The sequence below is a fragment of the Xiphophorus hellerii genome, chromosome 2 (genome assembly GCF_003331165.1).
Source record: "Xiphophorus hellerii strain 12219 chromosome 2, Xiphophorus_hellerii-4.1, whole genome shotgun sequence".
NCBI classification, from domain to species: Eukaryota; Metazoa; Chordata; class Actinopteri; order Cyprinodontiformes; family Poeciliidae; genus Xiphophorus; species Xiphophorus hellerii.
This window is the reverse complement of record NC_045673.1, coordinates 10,996,910-11,019,746: the sequence shown is the minus strand read 5'-3', so window position 1 is coordinate 11,019,746 and position 22,837 is coordinate 10,996,910. Positions and strand designations below refer to the sequence as shown.

The 22,837-nt window shown below is 37.0% G+C and overlaps 1 long non-coding RNA gene across 1 annotated transcript; it reads left to right on the top strand.

The window, feature by feature from the left end:
* The first annotated feature begins 509 nt into the window (after positions 1-509).
* On the top strand, positions 510-1,053 carry LOC116711370 (uncharacterized). Its single transcript, XR_004337205.1, has 2 exons — positions 510-654; positions 945-1,053. It is a non-coding gene; the product is annotated as an uncharacterized LOC116711370 (long non-coding RNA).
* Positions 1,054-22,837: the final 21,784 nt, after the last annotated feature.

Here is a 22,837-nt window from a genome sequence, read left to right as displayed (position 1 = left end):
ACTGGATTTATCTATTTATTTATTTATTTGCTATTGGAACATTTGAAAATTCTGTAAATATTTACACAACAATAAATATTATTTGCCTAGTTCTGTTGTCATAAGGAAGTTAAAAGGTTGTCAAAACCTTCAGAATGCAACTTCTGCTTTTGCACAATATTGCTATCACCATCACAGCAAAAAACGTCCGAATGTGAGAGATGTGTGGGTTTTTACTCTTTGTGGAGTATGCCTGTTCTTTCTATGCCTATCTTTTTCTATTTGTGCTTTGGTGGATAATAATGTAAGAAAACTTTTCAGATTTCAGAAATCTGAAAAGAGTGGCGTTCATTTAAATTGAGTCCTTTTCAATCAGATACAGTGCCTCTACATCCCAGTGCAATTAATTGCATTCAGAAGATACCTGTTCAAAAGACCCGTAAATGGTTCAAGTTTGATGTTGAGTACTACTGTTTGTATTACTTGATTTCTGTTCAGCGGTACTTTTGTCCCATAAGGCATACCGTAGCTAGGGCAGTGATGACGTCAGCACGCTGCTGTAACCAACGTTGCTGATATCTGGTTTGCAAGTTCGGTAGCTGAGCCGCTGTGCTAACACGTGGGAGAGATTTACAAGAGATGTGTGTTTTCCTTAGAAGTGTGCGTCAATGATAAGTAAGTTGCGATATTTGAGTGTTTACTGCAGCTAATTGAGTGATTTGAAGTTTGTTCGTTTGCTATTATTTCACCTGTTGCTAAGTCCGAGCTATCTGCTATATGTGTGTATTGTAGAGCGTTGTGCTGAACATACATATCTACTTGGAGGGATCTACTTGGTTGTTAGAGGTTGAGATTAGGTAGGTTTTATCTATTTCCTTCTTAGGTCATCTAAGGTATAATAACTTGGTGTAATGTGTAATGATAGGACACTTTGAACTTATTTTCTGTATTTTTGTTTATTCTAGGAAACCACACACACCCTCACCCAGACGCACCGAAACACACATTTATGCCCATCCATGTTCAATTGGATCAAGATCTGTAATACAGTTTGGAATACAGAACAGTTAAAGGATCCTGCCTCGTGTCTTCATTATTCCATCTGCTGCACCTCATCCTTACATCTGGTCCTGAGCTGAATCCTGGCCTAAGTGGTGTTCTGGCCTACACTCCAGGTTGAGAGCAGTGATAAACACAAACAGTGACTTACAATCCTTCATCCCTAGAGCAAACTCACATACAATACCTTTTTCATAAAATAGCTGTTCTATGACATGATTACCAACCTTAATTGACAGGGTGAAGAGAGCAGGGTGGTAGGCAAGAGGTCCATAGTAACTCTGTAGGAGATGCAGAAATCCACAGCTCAGGTACAGAAATCTGTGGACAGAAAAAACTATCGGTTGTGCAATCTAAAAAAAAGTCAAAGTCTTGGTTTCAGATTGTCTTCAATCTTGTAGGGGACATATGAGATACAGAAGTTGATCTTATTCCTGCTATGATGAGCAGGAACAAAAGCAACTTGGTCTTTTTTGAGACCAAATCTAAAGAGTTTTAGCCATGTACAAAAAGACGCATGGTGGAAACCAACAGCCAGAACACACAATCTCTCTAATCAAACAAGATGGAGGCACATTCATCCTGGGGGGATGCTCTCCACAGCAGGAAGAAGGAAGCTGCATAAAGTTATTGTTTGGGTTAATTCTGGATTTCCTCTCTTCACCCTGTAAAGACCTGGAAACTTTATTAGGATATTCCCTGCTTTGAGCTAGCTTCTGCTCCATGCTGTCCTGTGCAGGGAAATGTCTCATGACAAGCAATTTAATTGGTGAACGTATTTATTGGCTACGTGTCCAGTGTGTACCCTGCCTCTTGCTCAATGACAGCTGGAGATAGGCAACAGGCCCCCCTTTGACCCTGCAAGGATAAACAAGATTGCACGATGAATGGATGTGTTTACTTGTGAAACCATATTTCTGTTCTTATACAGAGAAACTGTGTTGCACTCTGAGATATTAGGGTGGAAATCTAATCTTTGGAAATGCTACCCCAAATCCCCTTAACGTAGTGATGGTTTGGGATTCAAAAGGAGTGCAATGATCTCTGCACACAAGAGGCTCAAGTAGACAATCAAATGCTAAAAGTTTGCTTTAAACGAGACTGAAAAAAAAAATCACTAACAGAATACAGCAATTATACTGAGTCTGAAATTCACCAAGCTGGAACTCGGTGTATCCTCATAGCATCTTAGCAGCACTCACAACATCCCACACAACAATCTCATTAGGCCTGCACGCTCTCCCTCTGATTTGGGGTGAAGGAATAAATACCACTGACTCTGAGAGGAATCCGTCATGCTATCTACTGCCTCCTATTCTCCGGTTATGTATTGTCTTCTTTTTACTTGAAAGCTACATCTCTCTTTTCATTCCAGGACTGTGTGTGTGTGGGACAAGCATATTAATCACTCACAGCTACTAATGCTAACAATCAGTCACCGCAGTTGGCCAGGTTTTTCATCTCTGGTGACATAAACATTTGGCCCGAGAAGTGCTGATTTAAAAAGAAAAAAAAAAACCTTTTGCATGCAACTTTTCACTCTGACATATAAATCTTTATATTACATCACTTTCTAAATTAGATTAAAATCTAAAACAAATTGCAGTGATTCCTGAACATGAGAATGAAATAATTTATTTCCCTCTTGGAATTAAAAAAAAGAAGTATATCCCAGGGGCAGATCTAGATTGGAGACAACACATTTGTTATTGTGGTGATTTTCAACAGCATAGATGCAACATATGTCAAACAGTCAAGTTTTGAGAAACAAACAGCTGGCTAGTTCAAGTGAGAGGAAACTGCCTACTGAGCAAGAATGATCTCTCCCCTGAGTGTCATCCACCAGCAGCATGAGGCAGAACCAGCATGTTTGGATTCCTACTGCACAACACGAATATGGCTCCTCTTGTCAACTTCACGCTGACAAGTGCAGCACTGACAGAAATTAATACAAAAAGCTTGGACAAATTCATCTCATTCTGGGCTCGCAAAGTTAGCAGGGAAATCCTCAGAATAAATGTGCCAAAGAGTTTATACGCACAGTTGCTTATACAAGTCATGAGGAGCGCATCCTGTTTGTTTGTTTTTTTTTTTTTTTCATTGCTCAGAAAGAATCTCTAATTATTGGGCTTCAGGTACCGTAAAATGTGCAGCTGTGGTGACTGTCAGTGCTCGTTGGGCTATTGAGCTGGTGTGCAAAATGACAGTGGGTGGTGTCTAGTGCCTTCAAACTTAAAATCACACGGTTCTGTTGTCATCTTTTATTAATGTCAATCAGACAATTTCTTTAAATCAAACAAGATTAAGTTCTTCTATATATTGAGCTTATGAACTTTAAAAAAAAAATGCTAACAACTGCCTGAATAAACTTATTGACCTCCTTTTTTGTGTTTATGCCTACCCAAAATGTGAATAAAAGCATAATTTTTTCAGTACATGAAGAAAGGTTAACACATGATATTTATACTTCAGATCCTCACACAGTGTTAACAGCCAGATGGCTGCTACAGTCCTTGCACAGCTCTTTTAAACGGAATCTGCTGCCAACAGCTGCATCATATCCTCCTCTGCTCCAGATGACTACATATCATAATTTGTTCATAAATAAATAAATGTTTCTTTACACTTCATACTTGTGTTTGGGCTGTAACACTTTAAAGCAAACTTTTTGAACTGCCTTGATGTGTCAGTTTTGATGTCTTAGTTAATGATGTGATACAGATGTTGTAGCGTGGTCTAAATTGTTGGAGTACACTGGCAACATATTTGGAGGTGGTGCATTTTTAAAAATTGTGTTTTTTAATTGGGATCTTCTTGGAGATTTTGATATTATGAAATTATAAGTATAATTTAGTATAAGGTTTGTCTCAAGCTTACTAAATCACAGTAAATTATAACTTTTGTGTCCACTTCTCATTTAAAAAATTAATTGAAATTGTGTTGTTTAGTCATTCTGTCCTAAAAATAGTCAAAATTCTTAGATTATTATTACATTCATGCTGGTGGACTGAATGTAAACCTTTTTGCTAACTCTATGATCCTTTGGACTAAAATATAAGTATGCAATCAAAATAACCTGTATACTCTTTGACTCATAATTCATCTTTTTAACATATTCCTTAACACATAATGATGAAAAAGTAGAGCAAAATGTTTACCTAATGTAATGATGAGTACTGGTACTGGTGTTTGTCTGGATGTTAAGGATTATGTTTTCAAAATGCTGCTTTCTATGGCAAACAATCTGATGTTGCACCTTTCATCTTAAATGAGGCATGTTTTGACAAAGACTTGGATCTGGAAAAATGCAAACCTGTTTGTTTACTTCATGGTTGCAACGCACTGTTTAACCTGCCTGTTTTCACACAGGTTCCATTTGAACAAGTTTTTGCACAACACTCTTTGCATTGGCACTGTATTTGCTTTCAGGGCTTTCTGCAACCTAAAATGTTTGTGATTAGTTTAAAAAAATTCAAACAAGCAAGGATGTTTTTTTTTTTCTTTTCTTTTTTTTTCTTGAACCAGAAATGATAATGGGTGCAACCAGTCAATTCTGTAAACTGTGGATGGATCTGGTTATGTGATACTAAAAAAGCCCCATTAGTGGTTTCAGCCAATAGCTATAAAACTACAGTTTCACTAGATCTAAACTGATAGTTGGATTAGTGTTTTTTTTTTTACAACATTAGAACAAAGTGCAAAAGTCAGTCATTTAGTAAATACTGAAAATATGTTAATATTTTTCTTGATGATCAAGTTAGGCAAATAAAATGTATAAAATATCCACCAATCATATAATCCAAGCATGAATTTTTTTCACTTAAAGGCATTTTAAATTTATTGTTCCAGCAGACAGTCTAGTTTAGTAAATACAATCTTAGAACAGTACCCTGTGTCAATGACTAAATTTAAATAAAGTAGCAGTGTGCTAAGTACTCCCTTCTTCTTTCAGGAAGTAAAAGCATAGCAAAATGTTGAATAAGTCTGGCTAAATTTTAAAAATACATTGAAATACAAAAAATAATAGTAATGAAAAAGGCTAAATGGTTTAACTTACAAAATAATAGACCAAACATGGACCTGGTTTGCATGTTTGTTTGGAAGGATAATTCAAAAGAAAAACAAATTAGAAAAGAAAAATAATAACAAAAATGAATGCACACTTATATATTTATATTATTTCTTTTTGAATTAATTTTCATTTTGATTTGAACTGTGTGTGGAAAACAGCTTTGAAATTATTTACATGGGGTTTCATCACAAAAACCAAGCATTCCAGTAGGGGTGTGCACGCTTTCAGAGCGAGTGCAGATTTTCTGGTATTAGATCATGGTTGAATAAACTGACCTCTTACATTTTAAAGCATATATTTTGCCATTTCGCCTTTAACCCCCAGACTTCTGAACTACAGTGTCTGCAACTTATACCAAGCTTCCGAATGATACGTTACCATCATCACTAAAAAGATTTCACCAACATGGCCTTGAGGGTGAAATCCTAAAAGAGCAGCATCCAACAGCAAGATGTGGGTATCAAGATCATAGGCCATAGTGAGGTCATTGTCTTGAAACAATTTGTGACAGCTTGAAGGTAATATACTCATTGTAGTATAAAAGTGTCTCTCTGTATAGGTCATTACCAAGGGACGAGACATTATACCCATGAACTTTTCTGAAATGACTTTTGACTTTCTTTTCTTTCTATAAAATCAGACTTATGAAATGTAAACAGTATATATATATACAGTATATATATATATACAATATATATACAATATATATATATATATATATATATATATATATATATATATATATATATATATATATATATATATATATATGTATATATATATTGCAGTATGTGACTGGATTGTATTAAAATGAAGTGTATTGATTTTAAGTGACTTTAGACTGAATTTAATTCAGTATATGTGAATATGTAATCTTATAGTCTTACAAAGTACCTTAAACCTTTATTTGTCATAAATTGGTGCTATATAAAAGAACTGTCTTGAAATGGAAATATCACACTGTCAGTGTTTAATTTGACCTCCATATTTGTCTTAGAGCAAATGTTTCCTCGTTGCACCCCCCTTGAATGATGGATATGTAAAGTCTCTTTCTATGTGTCTGTTTCTGAGTGCACTTCCCTATCATATCTATAGTTCCATATCAACAGCTGCAAGAGCCTGGAGTAAGTATGACGTTCTAATCATGTGCACCTGATTTGATGATCCTTTGTGTATTTTTAGCCATGTTAATTAGGAATAAACATTTGGATGTCTTAATTATTCCTCTCTCAAAATTGCATACTTTTATTACATACAGAAAATTTAAAAAGATCTTTCATTCAGATTCTACTATTTTATGTTGCATGTTAAAGAAAAACAGGACATGCTGTGTCCTAAGTGTGGACCCTTATTTTTTAAATGTGTGAAGCGCTTTCAGTTTTGATCTGATTTTACAGTGAGTCAGAATGAGAAAGTACTTCACAACTAGGGAGACAGTGAGACAACTGAGAACTGAGCTGCAAACCTCTTCTGACAAACCTTGTCCGAGAAAGCTTTGGTGACCACAATGACAAATGAAATATGGGGTCAACTATCAGTCATTCATCAATGAACCCATCCTGTCGTCATTTGAATTTTGAGCACAAGCTCATATTAACCTTCATAACCCTGAGTCGCATAGGACAGCTTAAGACTGACAGGCACAGTATCAAAGTAACTGTTGGGTGTCAGTGTAATAAATGCTTTCAGTCACATAAACCCATAGATGAAATGGTATCGGTATGATGATGGGTACTTTAGCAGGTCTTCATAAAGTCGTTTATGCTGAGTCTTTCACAGCAAAGTCTGGAACTCACAAAGCACATTTATTATGTTCAGAAAGAGTAACCAATCTTTGTGTTCTGTGCTGCATGTTCTTTGTGCTCTTAAAGACAGGTCTGACAAGTCGCCAGTGAAGTCAAAGCTCAAGGTTAATTATGGTGACTGTTACACTCTTTTTTTAATTATAAAGCACCATTTATGTAAGTTTTGTTAAACATAACATAAAAACTGCATTTTATATAGTTGTTAAAACTGTTGTGATAGTATATTATGAGACAGATAATCTGTGAAAAAAAATCAAGGTCCTCCATCGCTTCCCTGAGCGCAATCTTCAGATTGCGAAAATTGCTTCTTTGCAATCTGCTGAAAAGCACCGTTGCTGGTCAGAAACAACCAATCAGACCAGAAGAAAGGTCGTAGCCCTGTGAATCAACTTTGTGTATTTACTAGTGAATAAACAATTTACCGTTACAGAAAAACTTTTTCCACCGTCATTGGTGACCATGCTAACTAGCCTAAGCATTCAAGACAGGCTCTACTGTCAGGAAGAACCTGTATAAGAGAGAGCAAAGGAGAAGGTGTGAGCAGCACATATTGTACACAAGCATTGTTGGCAATGCTACGACATCCCTCCTCCAGTACTAAGACTTCCTCAGATCCTTCTAGGAGGATCCTCAGCCTATTTCACTGTATTTCAGTGACTGACACCATACTTCAGTTACTGTATTTCTGACTGAACAAATTGATCTGACCTAAACAGTAGGGATAATCTATGGATATTGTCAACAGGGAGCAGACCAGCTGCTCCCTGACTATACATGACTATAACTCTCTGTAGGCTGAGATATCTGTACTTTTAAAAATCCTTTTATTGATGATATACCAATTAGCCAAAACGAAATACAGGGTTTTCAATGGCTTTAAGCTATTGTCATTATCGTCATTTTTATTAGAATGAACAGATACAAGCAACTTAAATATATCACTCTGGCTCCAAATTAATCTATAGACTATTTAGGTTTCACTTATTGAATGAAATTAGAATAGAATAGAAGTACTTTATTCATCCCAGCAGGGAAATTACTTCGCAGTTACAGCATAGAGACAAGACACAATAACAACTACCACTGAGTAGTAGTTGTAGATAAAATAAAAATAAAATATAAAATGCTATGAATTGTAAAAATATGAAATGCTGTTAATATAAAAAAAAGCAACTTAGAGCAGTCCTTGCAAAGATTCAAAAAATGCAGATATGTATATTTAAATATATCTACAGCAAGTGTGCCACAGTGCAGTTGTGCAAAATTGTACTGATTAGTGCAGAACAATGATTTAGCTTTTATTGTACAGTGAGATGGCATGTGGCAGGAAGGATTTCCTGTATCTGTATCATTCCTGGAAATTACAGAAATAAACGTCAGTACTATTCTTATGGATATACTGTACATCCATATATAAGTAAATACATGGCTGTAGATGAAACATTAAAGTGAACAATAATAAGCTGATCATCAGATGCCCGCTGTGCCTGACATTTGCTGTTTTTTAAACAAGGTCAGATTACACCTTAAGCTTGTAAAAGGGCAAATGTACAGTACATATAGATTTCAGCTGCATTATATTCCCTATTTCCCTAAACTTGACTTTACTATTGATAAATTACTTTTCTTGGAACTGGAGAATTAAACCAGATTTCCATATGAAAGCTTCATAATAATTTCAGCCATTTTCAATGTCCTTGGAATCCAGTGGAAAGAGACAGTGGAGGGAGTCTATAGAGGTAGCCTGCAGTGATATGCAGGCCATACAGGGTTTCTTTTTTATGGCAGCAGCACTGTAACATAGAGAATCAGCAGCTTTCAACTGAAGCGAAGAATGAGATCACTAGTCTTTTGGAAGGTCAACTTCGAAGCAAGACACATCGTGTTTTGAATTCAGCCTTATCCCTCCCAACCACTTGAAGCTCACTGTGCATGCCGTTATGCAAAAAGCTGGTGGATTTTTAGTAAATGCGTAATCTTAATGAGTGCAGAGATCTGTGGAGGTCTGAGCAATGCAAGACTAAATCAGGCTGAGTAGAAACACACTGTGAATAATCCGCTATGTCAACGAGACACAACTTGTTTTCCATCCTAGTATATAATCATGTTTACTGTTAAAAGAACTCAAACGTTTTCTCACATCGGAATAACTACTACTGGCAAAACAGCCATGACCCATTGAATCATAGTGGCTACTAGATCCTTGGAGGCATGCATACAAAAAGTCCTCTGCAGATAAGACTTATTTGGATAGCACATTTCATAAAAGCTTGATCTGAATAAAATCTAAGAAATCCTGACACAAAATGAACTACTCAAATGTGTTGTTGTGGTCCTAAAACAATTCCCGGAAAAGTTTTGTTTTGTTATTGCAAGTAGAAGTAGTATGAGTCTTTTCCATTTATCATTTACATTTGATACCAAGCCAGCATCCTTTGCCTAAGCAAGGTGTATAACAGAAGATGAATTTAACACAAAACAGTTCCATGCACATTAAATGAAGTCAAGGCATTCCATTAGAACAATCCCAGTGAGTAATACAATCTGAAGGAGTCCAAATTGTCTGAACAAGGGGCATAGACCTGGAATAATTCTTGAAATCACAAATCCTCAGAAAACTGGGGCATATTTTCAAGTTTCATTGTCCTCATCTGCCTACGCTCAGAAGTGGTGGTGATTGAACAGGCAGAGATGGTGGCTAGCAGGCAGAGATAGTGGCTAGCTGGCAGAGCAGGTAGCTAGCAGATAGAGAAGATGGCTGGCAGGCAGGTTAGGTGACTAGTGGGCAGAGCAAATTGCTAGCAGGCAGGGCTAGCAGGCAGAGCTAGCAGGCAGAGCTGGATGGCTATCAGGCAGAGAAGGTGGCTGGCAGGCAGAGTGGCTAGCGGGCAGAGCAGGTGGCTAGCAGGCAGAGTTTCTGATCTGCAGTGGTGAGTAGCTATGTCCCTTTTCCAGTCGAGTCGACCCCTGTAACACTATTTATTTTGGTTATTCTAATCTTCCATCTCTATCTGCTGCTGCTTCATTTGCCAGTAGTGCTTTTGCTTAATAGTTATGCTTTGTAGGATGTGTGGAGAAATGCAAGCCAGTAGCCCAAAAGAAACCGGATGAATTCTGAGACTTGCTTGACCAGTTTGATGTTTTACCACATAAGGAACATTACCATTGCTTAGATTGGGAAATCAACGACATGTAGGAATGTTGAAGTTGTCTGGCTTAAAGGCAGTAAGGAGTAAAAGTAGAGTGTGCCCACAGAGTTTGTTTAAATTTATGCAAACAAATTGATAAAATGCTACATAGAGGACTGTCCTGTTATACTGTACATTCCATTTAGTAGAAGGTGCATTCACAAAAAAATATGTAATGTTTTTTCCTTAAACCTCAGGTTTAATTTATTTTTTATGTAAAAGAGCAATATAATGTAACAAAGAAAACAGCCATACAGCCATAAATCAGCCATACATTACAACAGATTCTGAGGCCCAAGTGACAGACAGATATTGGGTATTTTAATAATTTTTTTATTTTTATTTCTTAAATATTATGTTAATTTTTAGCCTTTAAAGAGCTGGCTTTGATTATTTGTCTTGTGACCTTTAAAATTGGCCCCAACTTATCCCTGATGGAAAGATCTAAAACAAAAGGACAGTCATTAGATGACATGTCACACAATATAGGGGTCTTATTCTGGACCTGTGCCTGCTGGCTCTGTCCTTTGCTTTGCCCACTTTGCTCTGCAAGTATGCCAGGACATTGAGCCTGACACATCAGAACTGCTGCTCTCTCTCTGTGCCCTCTTTCATTCGCGCTATCACAGAGTCAAAGCCTGCAGAGACGGAACTGTCCAGAGACTCAGCCCTGCTGGGTCTGACTGGGCCAAGATCCGATCAAGCCTGGAGGAGAGGGGTCATTCTCTTCCCTGACTTCTACTTGCTATGATCTCTGAACCGTTTCTAAAAAGGCCTGTGACTTGATTTGAGCAGACAGTCCCCCTTGAAAGCTGCCTTTGGTTTGGCTTCTGTAGCCTGGAATGGGAAGAGCAGGGTCAGGCTAGACAGAGGCAGGAAAAAGCTCAAGCGAAAGCAGTGTGGGGGGTTCGGTGGGGAAAGAGAGAACAGAGCTGATAGCCATGCTCCAGGTGCAGATGGCATACTGTTTTATGTGTGGCCTCGGTGGACTGTGTCAGTGGAGCTACTGGAGGCATATAACACACAGAGATCACACAAAAACATTGTCAACTGAAATTCAAAGATTCATTAACAAAGGTCATTTCCATGGTATCAGTTAGCTAATAGCTGGCCAAGCCTTTTGAAGATATTAAAGCAGACTAAACAAAAAGGCCATGAAAGAAAGATAGAAACTGTACTTTAACCAAATTTATTAAACTTGTTTGTTTTTCCTTTATCACTCAAAAAAAAAAACTTATATGAAAAAAAGAGAGAATAGCTTGCTCATCATAATACGTTATTCAAGAGTCCATTTTTATTGGAGATGTGGTGCTGCTACTTCTACAAATAGTGATGACATGATCAAGGCAGACACAATGCCTAAGGAGCCGAGGTTGCAGCAGCCCTTAAAACCAATAATGGTCAGAGGTCAGAGAAGGAGAGGCAAAGATCCAAGTCCCATCCTATTGTGTGACATGCTTCCTTTGCCTACTCACCCCAAAGGCGCAGTGTCAGGGTTAACACTTCAAACACTCAATATCTTCACAAAACACAAAGGACACCACCACTTGCCATCCACGTGAATTCTTCTAGGAACAGAGATATGGATTCACCTCAGAGGTCGTTGCCACCTGAAGTTTTAATGATTAAGCAAAGGTTTGTCCCCTTACTTTGTTGCACTTTCAGGAATAAATAAACCAGTTAGCTCAAAATTGTACAAATAGAACTAATTTCTCCTTTATATGACAGCTTTAAGCTTCAAAAGGTGGCTATATTGTGGTTCTTAACTATTTTTAACTAAAAGGAAGTAAAATCAATTCTCAATTATCATTTTCAATAGAAAAAAGTTAGATTATAATATTGTCATTTGTATATCAGAGTATATATCATTTTTTGTAGTATTAGTGAGGGGCAAATGGATGAATGGTGACTAAAGTAAATCAATATAAGTCAGTCAGTCATATTAAATAAATCATTAGTGCATAAACGTGAAACACATGATGTAAGGCCTCCAAACCTTTTAGAAATGAAAGTCTGACAAGTGTTACTGGCATATGCACTCTGCCTAGACTTGACATGAATATGTTTTGATCTAAACCATTCCATTGTAGCTCATGCTGGATGTTGAGGGTCATTTTGCTGTGGGTCCAGTTCCATGCAAAGCCCCCAGGCTAACCCTATCTATTCTCAGCAGCAAGCAGGTTTTCTATTGCATAAAAACAGTTTCAAACTTGCTCAGGGCACATTGGACAGATATTAATTTATTGAATACTTATGATTTAAACGTACACCGTCCTATGCTGCCTTGGGCAACTGCTCATATAGCCTCCAACAAGTTTTCTTCAAGGACTGTCCTATATTTAGCCAGATATTTAGATCAGTTCAGACATGCTTCAGTATTCATAGCTGAAGTAATAGGGGTAACTGGGGATTACAGTTTGTATGATGTTGGCCAAAAAGTTACATGCTGATCTCATGTGAACAAAGCAGCTCTCATTCAAGTGTGAGTTAAGGCAAACTGCAAAGGAACTTCTCATGGGCTTCTTTTAAAAATGTGCTTCTTCTCACCACTCTTTCACTAAGCCTGACTTCAGACTTCATGACAAGTCAGTTGCCCTGTGGACAGATTCTCCCACCTGAGCTTAGGATGTCTGCATCAAGTCCAAAGCTAGCTTTAGCCCTTTTGCTTGTCTGATTAATGCTCTCCTTGCCTTGCTTGTGTGTTTAGGTGGATGTCCATATCTTGGTAGGGTTGTGCCATACACTTTGAACAATGCTTTTTGAGCATTATTGTTTTCTTAAAAAAAACTTTGAGTCATCACTGAACAACAAATTTTCTATTGAGAAAGAATTTACACTGGGTATCTGAAGGTAATTAGTTTAATTGGATTATTTTTTTTTTTTAGGAAAAAATGGGGTCATAGATGAATCCTCACACTTTCAGATTTTTATGTCTTACTTTTTTGGAAAATATATTATGTAATATGTTTAATCCATTTCACAGTTTTATACGCTCCACCAACACAACTACTTTGTAGTAGTCCAGCACATAAAATATTAGTAAACTGTATTAAAGCATGTTTTTACAAGTCCGGTACAGCTATGGTGCTGCTTGAGAAAGTCTCCCGTATCACTCTAAAGAGAGCTTTGCTACTAGACAACTGTCCTGAGGATACTATGTTACACATTTATAAAATCATCTACCAGAGCACAAACTAATCTCACAAGACCAGGATCTCATTTCACGAAAATGATTCAAGAATCAATGTGGTTAGCTTGCTGTTCTCAGCCTGCTGCAATTTGTACTACGATTGTAGCTCCATAGCTCAAAGGGAGCCCCACTTTCTCATGGGTATTTTTGAACTGCAAACAGTTCCAAACGCAGATTTCAAGAAACTTTTATATTTGTTGTTTCTCTCAATTTTGTATTTTCCCCTTTATTTTTTGAACACCCACAAACAAAAAAAAAAAGAGAAATCTCTCACAAATGCGCCGGATAAATATATAATTGTTCAAGTGTGTTGTGCACAGTATGAGATCTTCCGTTTGCTTCACCAAGTAGAATGCACTGCAGGCAGTCTCTTGAGGGAAGGTCTCATTTTCTGCCTCCTGCCGTGAAATATTCAGTCCGGCCTGAAATAATATGGGACTCGTTTCAAGGCTTAGCACTTTTCAAATATGCTGGCAATAATGGACAGGGCATCAAATGAAGCACAGACTCTCACAGAAAGGGGAACAGAGGTTTTGCATCCACAACCGCACGGTAAATTGAAGTGTTATCTACATGTACACTGTAGTGATTATTATTGAGGGTATGAATCTATAAATATTTGCAAACTATTGAAAATATGGTTAAAGTGCACAATATGTACTTGGTTTTGATACTCGAGCATTACAATTATATTGCATGCTCCCATATTATTTCAAAATAACAAAACAAATTTTATCCAGCTTGAAAAATAAAATAAAATTAAGAGTGCAAGGCGTAAAGCCATATAAATGAAGTGCAGAAGAATGCAAGGCAAGAGGGCTTTGGTGAGAGGATTCAAGACTTTAACAATCCCACATCCTCTCAGCCTGTCCTTCATCTCTAATAATCAAGCTTGGCCACAGAATATCCCTCCGGATGGAGGGGGAAAAAGAAGAAAACATGTTCCCCATCCGCCTCTCACTCATCTTTCGACTGCCAGTCTTGGGTCTTTTCTCTTGAAGTCCTCTGTCACATTTATGACTTCAAACACAAAGGACAACCTTTTTCTTTTTCTTTTTTTTTTTTTGCTTAAACCGACTGCCATGTCTTTAAAGCTAGGTATCTTCATTCTTTTTTGGTCCTACATTAGCATGAGATGAAGGGGAGTTTGTGTGATGTGAATGAAGCCCTGAAAAGCTGAGACCACAGACACTGTGAACTTGTTTGTTGGTGGACTCCAAAGGCCACTAAATCAGACTAACAGGTTTCTGGCTTTCCTGATGCAGGGACGGGCTTGGATTGATTAAAAATAATAATAATAATAATATCTATCTATCTATCTATCTATCTATCTATCTATCTATCTATCTATCTATCTATCTATCTATCTATCTATCTATCTATCTATCTATCTATCTATCTATCTATCTATCTATCTATCTGTCTGTCTGTCTGTCTGTCTGTCTGTCTGTCTGTCTGTCTGTCTGTCTGTCTGTCTGTCTGTCTGTCTCTCCATCTTTGAAAACTTGTAAAAGTGTTTGAAAATGTAATTGAAGCCTAGAGGGGGTTCCATCGTTTGACCAAAAGAAAATACCAAAGTGTCCACTGAGTGGCGCTGTAGCCCATCACTTCCTACGGTGAGTAAGCATGTCAGCCAGCCTCTCCCCGCTGCTTACAGGTTCAGTCTTCTCCCTCTCTGGGTGACTGCGGCTCTCCCTCACTCCGTGTCGGGTTACAGTGACAAGGCCCTTGTCTGAACCAAGACTTTCAGAAAGATAATATTACAGGTAGGTGTGAGCCACGCACCGTGTCACTATCGATGGACGAATTAAGCACTGAAAAACAAGACCGTGACCCAGAAATTTCCTCCTTAATCGGGTCACCGTGCTCGTTTTCATCACCGAGCTATAATGGCGGCCTCTTACTTACCGTCTTTACTATGGAAGTCCCTTTTACCTCAACCTGTAGCTTTTGAAGCAACAATACCTGCTTTTACCAATGTTATTATATTTTTAGAGACTTCATGTGTGCTTTTTATTTTCTTCAGCAGGTGCAAATCAGTTTCCTCCTACAAGGACTGATATTAGCAGAGATATCCCAGAATGAACTGAGTTGACCTAAATGAGATCATGTGAGTATGCTGGATATAATGCAATACTGGGGCACCATGTGTATAATTAAGAAAACATAGGACACGTGAACATGAGCGAAAAAAGCCGAGTTGACTTTGTTTTTTCTCTCTGATTTTGTAATATAGATAACAGGTTTCAAAACTTTTTCAGTACAAAATGATTAATTGATAAAGCCATCTTGCAAATATAACAGCTATAGGAGATGGATGGATAATATTCCCAATTAACCTTACAAGTTTGGACATATGAAAATTTGTTAAATGTTCTGAACTCTTAGACTTTGTATGCATAAAGCTATATTTGGCTTGATAATTATGGTTGCAAAATATATAGCTAATTTTATGAAATCTGTACTGCAAAGAACTGCATAGACTGCAATAAATACTAACCTATTTTATGAGTACCATGCATTTAGACTCCTCTATCACAGTGATAAATTTGACGATACTTGTTTAATTCAGCAGAAACAGTTTTAGGAGGGTATTGAGTTTTTTCTGGTAAAGTCATTAAGAAACTACAACTAAGCTATTTCTTGCCAAAACAACATGTGGCCAGATGCAAGATTTCTTTTAATGAAAGCATGTTTCATGTATGAAAGCAATGTTTTTTTCTGTGTTTTTTTTTCCATTACTGGACAGCTTAGCGCTATTTAAGGTCTATGTTTGGAATGACCCCAAAGCACAAAGAGATTCACATTGCTTTGTATTAATTCATTGCAAGTCCTATCATCATTGCAACCTTAACAAACGTCCTATAATGTGTTTCCCAATATTGTGCAGTCGTATTTACAGTGCTCGCTCATCTACTCTAGCAGTACAGTGCATAATTCTTTAGTCTTTCCTTATTCCTTTACATCTTTATGTCATACAGTCAGATAAATCAGTTGACTTGTACCTCAGAAAAATGGATCCCATGTTAAAAATTAAAACTGCCGTAGTGCACTTAAAAACTGAAATGCTGGAGTAATGTCTCTCCATCTATATCGAAACCTGTTGAAAAACCTATTTGATCAAAAATAACAAAATGTTTCACCTTTTCATTTTATAGACATATTGGTCCTTAAATCAACCAAAAGCTAATGTTTTTGAATATGTCTTGAATGTCCTTTTGAATATATCTTTTTACCTTTAAAAATATCTATATAGGACATGCTGCTCCAAACTAAATGACATTCTGCTTACATCCTGTTACAACATGAAGAATAGAAATATATTTTCAAGCAGACTAATTGAGCATGTGTTCATCTACCAAATCAATAGAATTTTGTAATACAGATTGTTAAAAACAACTAACAAATTACTGGCGGATTTTAAAAAAGCACCTTCTGATCTCTAAGATAAATCCAACACACACTTATTGGTAAAAAAAAACCCAAACTTGACGATAAGCTATGGCGATTACAAATATAAAAGCTTTATGCTATCAATGTGAAATTGATAGCATAAACCACTATCACAAAACAATGGCATCTCTACTATTTTTGCTATGAAAAAAAAAAAAATAAAGATCAAATTGGTCAGGTATTGAAATTTAGAATTTAGTTCTAATCTTCACGTAGAAGAGAATGCACTGATGTGTGGGGGAAATTGTATAAAATAGGCCAAACAGAGAGTCTTTCTTCCTACTAGAGGGTTTTGTTCTTGGTTTCATCGAGGAAGCCCAATGCAAAGTGGGCCTTCAGCCAACTGGGATGAATTCTTGGGTGGAACCTAAACAGATGGGAAATAGTATAAAGGTGAACGGGAGGTCAGCGTGAGCCTTGCCGATAGTGCTGTGGGCACTGCTCATAGCAGTGTTTTAAAAGTTCACTTAAGAAAACAGATTGTGTGGTCGGAGTAAACTCTTAAGACCATATTGGACCATTTTTTTAAGGCTTCTTTTGTCTGTATAGCCATAGGCGGAAGCAGCAGACACCAAATGGTGAAATAAAAATTGTTCATCATGTTTGTCTGGAAAGCAGCAGAACGGGGGTGTCGATTTGCAGGGGGTTGTTTGTTTTTGTCCCTGTTTTTTATTCTAACCCAGATTTTCATATTTAGCAGGCTTCTATCAGGCCTGCCCTCTTGCACACAGTTGACACAGAAGGTTAAAGCACAGTGAGTGCACAAGATCATCCAGCTGTTAATTAATGTCAGCTCAATGATAAACTTCATCAGTATATCCATGCTTGTAGTTATTTGTAGCTGGAGTAGCACAAACCAGAAGTGCATTTGTCTGTTAGTAAACACTTCATAGTCTGTGTTGTGACTGTGGAGGTAGAGGCGCTCCTCTCTGTCCAGTAGCAGTCATTTTTTTGCCCCTCACCTTCTCGCTGCTGTAAAAACACTCACTGTTGCTTGGGTAGATTAACAGAGAGCCCCCTAATGGAGTAATTACACTGAGCCAAACATCTATTTTTCACCTGTGCTCTGCCATTATTCTCTGTCCCCCTATCCACTCCATTGGAAGTCACTTACTCTCCTTACAATGAGTTATCATTGACTGCCATTTAGACGTTCTGGAGCAATTTGTCTTACTGAGGCCACGCACCGGCCTCATTGCAAAGAACAATCATTCTCCCTCCAATATATAAAACATTCATGGGGAAAAAGGAAGAGAAAATGTCCTGCGAACAGATAGTAGAGAGTGGCTAATAGATACTATAAAGGTGACAGACAAGGAAAATAATGTAGGCGATTACTGGAGCAGGAACAAGCGTGTGCCACCAGCACAAAAGCTTCAGGGACTAGGGAACTGGGGAAAAAAAAATCCTCCACAAGACAAATGTGCTAAATGGGTAGTGTGTCAGCTACTGGTGGTGGTAATTGTTCGCTTTACAAACAAACCATAAATCCCAATCTAAATCACAATTCTAAGCCTAATTTTCCATCATGATGTTTAACATCTTCACATTTTATGTCATTTTTTTCCACTTTAGATCAATTTCCTACCTAATGTGATATAAAATTCATTGAAAAATTCTGTGATTTTTATGTTTGGTTTTATTTTGATTGTCCATTTAATACTATAGATCTTTAGTTTATCACTCAGATTTATAGTTGAGATGATGTGGAAAACCACAACACAGCACACAATGGTATAATACTTAGCATGTCCTCCATCCTTATTGGTCCATACGTTCTTCATTTAGGTGTATTTATTTCAGAAACAAGCAGCTTCCTTTGAATCTTGGGGCTCTGAATCAAATTAACTCAGCTTCTGAGATTTGGGCATCAGTGCTGCGTTCAGCTCACCGTACATCCTGCTCAGTTTCGCCAGCAAGGGTTAATGGTGTTCCTAACTGAGTGTTTTGTTAGATTAGTCTCCCACTGCTTAACACAATGACAAATAACCATTATTCTTTTTCTTGCACTGATAATCAGGACAACTTGAACATTTCTTACCAGCCGAAGTGAAACCATTAATCCTCGGTGATACTGCAGATAAGTGGTGACTTTGGAGTAATGGCCCTGTCACCTTCAGAAAAAGGGAGAGAAAAATCTCAACAATTAAAACAAGATGCCCATTATATTTTGTGCATCCCGACCCTTTGTGTCATCAGCATGCATCTGCAAGTGGTAATAGACAAAGTAATTGAATGGGGTTCCTTTCATTATGTCTATTACAAAAAAATATGTTGTGCACTGAAATGATCACTTTAATGCTGACAGTTTGACACATCTCTGTCAGCAAAATAACTAAATAAATAAATAAATAAATAAAATAAAACGTGCCAAGTTACCTTTTTTGGCTCACATGTGTTTTGATTAACATCAGCAAAATGTAGACAGAAGCCATTAGGATATTCCTATGCCATGACAGCTTCAATTTAAAGTACTCAACTTTCACTGGATTTATAGAAATTGAAAAAAGTGAATAAAATACCTAAAAGCTGAACATTGTTTAAACACCTTCTGCACCTTTTCAGCATTTATTCTTTTTAAGAATAGTGTATGGTCTGATGAAATAAAACGTGGAAATTTTGTGTAGGTATGGTAAAAGCACACAATATTTAAAAAAACAAAAAAACATGGAAGGGGCAGGATCATGCTCTGGGGTTAATTTTCTTTGAATGACCAGTTTTTGTTGTTTTTAGTCAAGATGGATAGAATAACTAGCATATCAAAAAAGCAGTTTGCTTCCAAACTTTCAGATTTTTGCTGAAAAGCTACAAATGAAAATGGGTTTAATTTTTAGTGCAACAGCTTTTCCAACTCATTCAATAACAACACAAATAACTTAATTTGAGCAAAGTTTCTAGTTTTGCAGTAGCCTACTCCAGAGCTAACTTTAGCCAGCGGTATGACTAAACGACTGGAGGTGTACCCATAGAGAGCTTTGTATGTGCCATCAGTCTGATGAACTCGTAGAACATTTGCCAAATCAATATAAAGCATTCTAGTAGATTCCTACCAGAAAAACTTAATGTTTAAATTAAATCAAAACATGCTTAAACAAAGCATCAGTTTAGAAGTTTGTTGACTTCTGCAACCACTTTATTGGACCCTTTTTTGGGTATTATCTATATCCTCTTGCTGATTGATTTTACATAGGATTAAATAGGATAAATGTCACATTGTACATGGACAAGTTTTTAAATTATGTCATCCATTTTTACATCACAAAAACCATTTAAAACATTTTAATAGGGTTTCATATGCCCTTATTAGCCTCTGTATCAACTAATTTATCTTCATAGAGTAATGACTTCCTGAAGGCGGAGTTTCAAAAAGAGCAGGAGCTTTTAAAGAGACAAATTCCTTATTTCAAGGCGTTAAGTTACAAAGTCAAATTGCTTTCAAGTCATGTTTGATATGACATTTGTAACAACTGAAATTAACATGGTTACTTGATTGTGCCTGGGAAAGTCAAAATACTGCCTCTTTAAAGCATGGTTATGGTCTGATTTTAGCATGTCATTGAAACGCACATGTGTTTCGACCCTTAGCTTCTACCTCATCCTGCAGCTGTGTGCACTTTCACACCTGCAAGTACTTTACACCTTTGGGAATTTGGGAATTCCCGAACTTTTCCGGAATTCCCGAAAAGTTCCACTCTGAGACAAGGTTTTAACAAGTGCCGGTGTCAGAGACTCTAATCACTGGTGTTGTATAAATGAGCGTCTGGATCACAACAAAAATGTTATGTGTTCACTGAAAAGCTGTCAGAGGAAACAGGGCTTCAGATCACTCCACCACCTACTCTGGCATCTCATTAGAAAAACTTTAAGAAAAGAGGAACAGAATGAGAACATTTAACCAAGTATCAGTACAAGTTGATCCTGTATCCCACCCATTCCCAGTGTAATGTCTCCATTTTTATTGTTTGAATTATAGTTTAGGATGATAATTGTTATCATGCAAAACTCAATATTTTCTAGAATGCAAGTTTGTACAGTTGTTGACTATATTCAGATTTGCAGTCCAGTATCTATGGCCGACTTGACCGTTGACATTAGTATTTGTCCCAAATTAGTGTCATTTAGATCAAAATGTTTGTGTTTATCTACAGCTGTAGCTGCAGTGTGTGGAAGGCCATCAAAGTAAGCATGAGTTTAGCTTAGAAAAGACATTAACACTAAGTGCTGAAATTTATGAAAACCACAGTTGCAAAGATTGGTTCTGTAATGGTGCTGTGGGACGCTGCAACAAGCCTCAAACTGCTAATTTGTTTTACATCACTCTTAACCTATACAAAGAAAGGATAGCTAGGGGTAATTTATTTATACAAAATGATAGAATTGCTTGCTAAAACTGTTCTGCTGTTCTGCATTTTGAAAAGCCATTCACCTTAAAGTGTGGAAGGATGACAATTGTCTGAGCTTCAGTGGGCATGGCACTTTGGTCCACACCTTACAGCTATTGAATACTTTTAAAGTGGTTTGAAAATGCAGTATAATCAAGATCTAACCACAACAACAATAGAGATGTTTTCAGAGATCCTCTAGGGTGAATAAATTCTCTGTGTAATCAATCAGTCATCTCCAATCAGTTGTTTTCAAAGTGAAGCCCAGCCGTATGACACTTACACTCATACATTTTATATATTGATTCATTTGATTGATTCTAGTTAAAGTTCTGTTACTCTGGTCAATAGAGTGACTTCAGTTATCTTCCAAACAGGGTTTTTTTGTTTAACAAAACCTGATACAATTAAACATATATTTACCCATGTATGTGTGCACATGTGTACACAACTAGTTTATATGAAACACAAACACTTAGGTAATGGCAGGTTTGTTTCTGTGTTCAGTGTATTCTTTATCACTCCCCAAACCCTCTTAACTCACTGAGCAAATGTCTTCTCCTATCTAAACAATCTTAAAAAAAAGTCTCTGTAAATATGACCACTTGTTATTGTAAATGTGATGGAAAAGTTTAACCAGTCTAACCAAGCCACATTTTCTGCATCTTTGTTTAGGCTACAGTGGACTGGACATATAATCATAAAAAAGTAAAATTTACAGTTTTTTTTGTTTGTTTTTTTTGCTGAAATCTACACCAGCATTCCTAGGCATGATAATGTGTTTGGGGGATTGACAAAACAATTAAAAAAAAGCCCACAAGTCTTTACGCTTATATTGATGTGTTATCAAACGTACTGTTTATTTTCCCGTGGCAACCTATTAATTCTGTGGGAGCAGCACAGTCTTGGGCATTTGATGCTTAGTATTTCTATGACTGTAGCTCTGTAGCTTGATCAAAGCGGTCCAGGGGCCTGGGTTTCAAATCCCCCAAAGCCCATTTTGGCTACTCTTTGTTTAGCCCATTGGCATTCTGACCCCATGCTTCTAAGACTTTGAACTCAAAGCTCAGAAAAGCCGTATTGCTTCTTTAAACACATTATCTGTGGGCTCGGTTTTAAGAATATCACTAATCATCTTAAGGTTTTAGAGCAGTGTGGCAATATAGTCAAAGCTTCGGGCCCCATTTACTCGTTTGAGCACTGCAAAGAATTTGTGAGAAGTAAACTATGTTTTAATACCAGCAAACAGATTGTAAGTTTATGCATTTGTGAATAATATATTCATTTACATATGTTATTGTGTAATGATGAAATATATGTGAAGTGCTACCTGAGTGGGTACAACCACAAGAAAGTTTAGGCAAATGGACATAATAAGATATGACTGTCTTAGAGAAAATAAATTATATTTTTCCTGTTTATTAAAGAGAAACATGTATTTTCCTGGCACACATTAGGATTTTATAGCACAATCAAGACTCTGTTACCTTCAGTTATAAAAATGCTGTATATATCAAGCACGACTTTAAAAAGGTTGACTTTGTAATTTAATGTCTTAAAATTGGGCCTCTGTCTCTTTAAGAAGCTTTTGTTCTTTCTGACCTTCAGCATGTGATTACAACAATGTTTCTCCATTAAGCAACAACAGTCTTAGCAGTGATTCACTGAGAAGTAGTTTGTGCTACTTCTCAGTAGCCTCACTTATCATT